The following is a 6832-nucleotide window of genomic DNA, read 5'->3' as shown; positions in this document are numbered from 1 at the left end:
GGAAATGGGCTTCCATACATAAATAGAGCTGCAGATGAAAGAGACAGTTACACTAGAGAGATTGGATTATAAATTTATATGTTCAAGTTACAAACTTGAACATATAAAGTTTTATATGTTAGTTAAGTGATAAAAAATATAATTTATATTATGTATATAATTATAAATATCTATATATGGACTCTAATTAAAGGACCTCATATTCTGCTGAGGCCCTGGTCTCGCAGAACCGGAACGCGGAAGTTGGTTGGGTGTGAAAGGCGAACAATTGAACACAACAAACAAAGAAGGCGGTAGGAGCTGATTTGGTGGATCACATAAGCTGTGCATTGACTGTAGTAGCATGGCTTCTACATCAGGAGGAAATAGTGGAAAGGAAATGGAGTGGACGATATCGAGGTCAGCAAAAATGAAAAGAGCAATCAGAAAGAGACATGAAAGGGCAAGAAGTTGGTCGGATGAAAGTGAGCCAGGAGCGGAAGGCAGTAAAAGGACAAAAATAAATCAAAGAGTGAGTTCACGGGAACAAGATAACAGTAAATCAGAAGTGGAATACAAAGTTGTGGTAGAATTTCAGCAAGAAAGAGGTTATATTCATCCGATAAAGATAACCAAAGCAATAGAGGAAGAGATAGGGAAAATTAAAACGGCCAGAATCATGAACAACAGAAAAGTGATAATTCAAGCTATCAGTGAGGCACAACAACAGCAGATAATCAAAATGAAAACTCTGATGGGAGAAAGAATTAAATCATATATACCAGGTTATATGGCAAGGTTGAGAGGAGTAATTGCAGGAGTTCCACTTGAAATGACAATGGAGGAGGTGAAGAATGAAATCAAAGGAGGGAAGATAACAAATGCCATCAGGATTAAAAGTAGAAGAGAAGGGGAACTCAAAGATACTATGGCTGTGATATTACAGTTTGAAAACAAAATGTCAGAAAATATTCAGCTAGGATTCATGAATTATAAAGTTAGAGAGTACATCCCGAAACCGCTCAGATGTTTTACCTGTCAAAGAATGGGACACATTGCAAAAGAATGTAAGGGAAAAACTAGATGTGCAAGATGTGGAGTTCCACATGAATTTGGAAAGTGTGATTAAGATGCTAAAATCAAATGCTGTAACTGTGGAGGTGATCACAGTGCAGCCTATGGTGGATGTATAGTTCAAAGGGAAGCTAAAGAAGCCCAGAAAATCAAGATAACAGAAAAAGTTTCATATGCAGAAGCATTAAAAAGAGTAAAGAAAGATAGTACAAGAGGAATGAGGCTGGGAGAAACAGATCAAAGTTACACTTCTCGGAATAAAAATGAAGGACAGAATGATCAGAGACAAATACTAATGCCAACAACAAATACGTATAATACATGTGTGCATAAATGTAAAGTAGAGGAAAATACAATGATGGTGAAAAAAGAAAACTTTGTAGCATTTATATGTCATATTATTAATGTTGCAGTCCAAATGAAGAAGAAAAGTGATAAAATAAAAGCAATAGTAACAGCAGCAGGGAGGTTCCTAGATATGAAAGAAATTCAAGCAGATCAGATTCATAACATTTTGAGAGCCACTGAAACAACAGAAAATGGTCAGGATTAGGATACAAGATGGTTCTTCATATTCTTCAATGGAATGCCAGAAGTTTAATAGCCAATGGACAAGAATTTAAAAAGTATGTTTATGAATTAGAAATAATACCAGATATAATATGCATACAAGAAACATGGTTAAATTCAAATTTAGATTTTAAAATTCCTGGATATAACATAGAAAGACAGGATAGAAGTAATGGTAGTGGAGGAGGATGTGCCACCTTAATTAAGGAAGGAATTGCTTATAAGAAAAACTCATTAAATAAAAAATTAGAATGTGTTAATATAGAAATATTTCATTTAAGGAAATATGGAAATATTAAAATTATAAATTATTATAATCCATGTAAAAATCTTGATAGTGAAATATTTAAGGAAATAGGGAAAATACATAGAAGAGAAGTTTGGTGTGGAGATTTTAATGCTCACAATAGTCTATGGGGTAGCAAGAAGACAGATCATAATGGTGAAATAGTGGAAGAATTAATGGATGAAAGGTCATTAGTTTGTCTTAATAATGGAAAAGGTACAAGAGTAAATATACATAAAAATGCAGTTTCATGTCTGGATATCACATTAATATCTGACTGTCTTGTTAGTGCATGTGAATGGGATGTTAATTGGGAGTCTACAATAGGGAGTGATCATTTTCCAGTAAGTACAATAATTGATGACAATATAAATAGACAAGAAGAGTTAACATTAATAAGATGGTGCTTTAATAAAGCTAATTGGTTTAAATTTAAAACAAAATGTGAAGAAACAAGTCATGTAGTAACATTAAAAGGTAATATTGAAGAATGTACAAATCAAATAACAGAACATATCTTAAATGCTGCAAATTATAGTATACCAAAAATAAAAGTGAAAGGTCAGAAGAAAGTAGTTCCTTGGTGGAATAATGAATGTAGTAAAACAATTAAAGATTGTAATAAAGCTTTTAAAATATTACAGAAAAATTTAACAATCGAAAACCTTATTGATTATTAAAGGAAAAGAGCAAAGGCTCGGAAAACTATAAAGGATGCAAAAAAGAAAACATGGAGAGATTATTGTTCATCAATAGGTTCAGAAATAAATTTAAAGAATGTTTGGTTAATGTTTAGAAAAATGATGGGGAAAAAGAATAATGTTAATATTCCATCCTTAGTTAGAGGACAGGAGGTATTGGTTTTAAATAAAGATAAGGCAGATTTATTAGGTGAGACATTTGCGGCAGTTCATAGTGGTGATCAGTTGACAGATACTCATAGAAGGCAGATGATTCAAAAAATTGGAAATCATAAAAATTCACTAGAAAAATATCAAAAATATATGTCAACATTAGATATGAATATAACCATGAAAGAAATAAAAACAGTATTGAAAGGGACAGGATATTCAGCTCCAGGGGAGGATCAGTTATGTTATGCTATGTTTCGACAGATTCCGGAAGTAACATTGAAATTAATATTAAAATTATTTAATAAAATATGGAAAGAAGGATCGATACCAAATAGTTGGAAAAGGGCAATAATATTACCATTTAATAAGCCAGGTAAAGATCCTACCTGTCCAAATAATTACAGACCAATTGTTCTAACTTCTCATTTCAGTAAATGGATGGAGAAAATAATAGTAAATAGACTAGGATATTATCTTGAGAAGAATAATCTAATTAATGGATATCAATGTGGATTCAGAACAGGAAGATCAACAATGGATGCTCTAACTAGAGTCAGTAATGAAATAGAGAAAGCTTTAAAAATGAAGGAACTAATGATTATAGTATTTTTTGATATAGAAAAAGCATATGACTCACTATGGAAAGAAGGATTACTTATAAAAATGAAACAGATGGGAATAGGTGGGAGAATGTATAATTGGATAGCAAATTTTCTGCTAGATAGAAAAATAAGAGTAAAAATTGGGAATGATTATTCAAAAGAATTTAATGTTGAAAATGGAATACCTCAAGGTAGTGCAATTAGTCCAATTTTATTTAATATTATGATCAATGATATTTTCTATGATACTGATAAATGTATAAAATCTGCACTATATGCAGATGATGGGGTCATATGGATGAAGGGGAAAAATATTAAATATGTGGTAGGAAATATTAAAAAAGCAATTAGTAAAGTAGAAAAATGGTCTTATGAATGGGGTTTTAAATTATCAGCAAGCAAGTCTTGTTATATGGTTGTCACAAAGAAGAGAAATATTAATATAGAAACAATAACATTATATGGACAAACATTAGAAAGAGTAACAGAATATAAATATCTAGGTTTATGGTTGGATAGTACTTATTCATGGAAAACACATTTAGATAACTTAGAAACCAAGTATAAAAAAGTTATTAATCTATTAAAGGCTGTGGCTGGAAATAATTGGGGTGCAGATAGACAGTCATTATTAAGCATATACAGGGCTCTCATGAGATCAATAATAGATTATGGCAGTATAATATATGGAGCAGCAGCTAAAACATCCTTACAAAAAATAGACAGATTACAGTGTAGGGCTTTACGTATATGTACAGGAGCAGCAAAAACAACACCTATTAATGCTCTTTTAATTGAAACTGGGGAAACTCCACTGGAAATGAGGAGAATTAAATTAGCTTTAGCATATTGGATGAAAATTAAAAGTAATAAAGATGATAATGTGAATTCAATTATTTTACAGAATTGTTGGGAATATTTGAAGTTCCAAAGTAATGGATTTGGATGGATGGTTAGGAAATGGATTAAAATGTATAGATTAGATGACAAGGAAATAGCTCATTTTAATCCAATTAGCGTTATTCCTCCATGGTTAGTACCAGAGGTTAATGTAGATTTGAAAATTAATACAATGAAAAATGACTGGAATTTAAATGAAATAGGGATCAAGACTGATATTTATTTAAGAAATACATATAACAATTATCTTAAAATTTATACAGATGGTTCTAAGAATTTAAAAGGATATGTGGGAATAGGAATATATATATCAGAGTTTAAAAAATTTATTTCTAAAAGAATATCAGATCAATTGTCGGTTTTTACAGCAGAAATGGTGGCAGTTATATTAAGCTTGCAATGGGTGGAGGAGGTCCGACCAGACAGGGTGGTGGTGTGCACAGATTCCAAAGCAGTAGTAGAAAGTATTAAGGGAGAAGGAAACGATAGAAAAGATTTAGTATTAGAAATTCCTCATATTTTATTTAGATTATATAGGGGTGGCATTGATGTTTGGTTTTGTTGGGTACCAGCACATGAAGGAGTAAAAGGCAATGAAAAGGCAGATAAATTAGCTAAAAGGGCTTTAGAGGGGGAAATAACAATTTCAATTCCTTTTGGGAAAGGGGAAGGGAAATCACTTATTAAAAGTAAAGAAATGGCAAAAAATGTGGAATGAAGATAAGAAAGGAAGATTATATGAAGTACAAAAGTCAGTTCGAACTCGAAGCATTAATGAAAGAAACAGAAGAGAAGAAATAATAATTAGTAGATTAAGAGTAGGTCATACCTACTTAAATGACATGCTTTATACAATAGGGAGGAAAAATAATGATAAATGTGAGAGATGTGGAGAGAAAGAAAATGTAGAACACATATTGATGAACTGTAAGTCATATGAACTCGAAAGGGAAGAATTAAAGAGAATAGTTAGAAATATAGGGCATGAATGGAATCTTAAAGGTATATTAGGAAATGAAGGAAACATAACAGATATTCACAAATTAAGGAAAGCCTTGTTTATTTATCTTAAGAATACAAAATTAAAAAATAGAATTTAATAGATGTGAAGTAATGCTTCTACACACTAATGTACAGTAGGTGGCGGTATGCACCTTAAAGTTGCTTGTGATCCGCCATAATAGAAAAGAAGAAGAAGAAGAAGAAGAAGAAGAAGAAGAAGAAGAAGATTTTTTTGATTTTTCACAAAACATTTATTATACAATAAACCTATTTTTGTCACATTATTCCCTTAAATCAAGGCACTAATCAATACATAAAAAATAAATATACATATTCACAATAACAATTTGTTATAAAATAAATCCTTCTGGTCTGAAATGGTGCACAATACATTTTTAAAACCCCACAAGCTTAAAAACCCCGACAAATTCCCAGTGGCTCTGTGGAAACAAAACTCCAACCTCAACCTGGCTTTGACGTTGACCTTCCACAGAGTCACAGCATCAAATTGAGGTCCAGCCTGCATTCTGTCCCGTCGAGTAATATAAATAGCCATTTTGGCTTCGGAAATTAAATAATTTAAAATCCGGGATTTAAAACTAGTGGTTTTACTATGATGTACTCCATTGATAAAGACAGCATTAGAAAAAACCATATGAAAAAAACTAAAAAAAGTCGATAAAAGATTAAAAAAACTAGTTAACCGTGCACAATCTATAAAAACATGAAAAACACTCTCGGACATCTTGCAAAAAGGACACTCGTTTAAAACCCCAGGACTGATGACAGATAAAAAAGAATTGGTGGCAATGGCTCCGTGAAGGATCCTCCACTGAAGGTCACCAGTCCTTTTCTTGATTGGAGGCTTATACAAGGTTCTCCAGTGAGTTTTCTGTCCTCCGAACTTGCTGTCCCACACACTCACTTCTCTTTTTTGGAGGGTCCTTTTGTTTAAGAGTTTTGTACAGTATCTATACAGTATTTTTGGACCTGTTTTACACAGGTCCATCTTCGAGTCTGTGCTCTGCAGTAGGGGACCACTGTCCTCCTCAAAATCCGGGTCCAGAAACATTTCTGGGAACGGGTCAGTGGAATCCGGCAGGCACTCCTCCTTCTCGTACCATTGTAGGAGCCTCCTCTCCTCGGCGGTCAACCGATTTTTCACCCTCTCCAAGAAGCGCCTCGTCAATCTGACGGACCGTATTCCAATGACCGAGGCAACCTCCTGGGCATTATCAAAGTCCGGTCCGGACGCCTGGATCAGTTGCCGTAGAGTTACCGTTCTGGACTCAGACAACACTTCAGAAAAACCCGGAACGGCATTATCGCTGACATCCAATCTTGCTCCACAGATCAAAGGTTCTTCTAAAAGCCAATACAGAGAGTTATTCTTATCTGGTCTGTGCAATTTAAAAAATGCACACGATCTAAAAACGCTTTGATAAAATTGAGGAATTCCCTTTAACTTTAAAAGGCTAAAATTTGTTAAAAACAGAGCAGCATCCAGCCCTAGAAAATTTACACGTCTCAGAATGCAGCTGGCCACATCCCTCCACACAGGGGAT

Source organism: Xiphophorus maculatus, chromosome 2 (genome assembly GCF_002775205.1).
Source record: "Xiphophorus maculatus strain JP 163 A chromosome 2, X_maculatus-5.0-male, whole genome shotgun sequence".
Taxonomy (NCBI): Eukaryota; Metazoa; Chordata; class Actinopteri; order Cyprinodontiformes; family Poeciliidae; genus Xiphophorus; species Xiphophorus maculatus.
The sequence above is the reverse complement of the archived record's forward strand: the minus strand, read 5'-3'. Positions refer to the sequence as shown.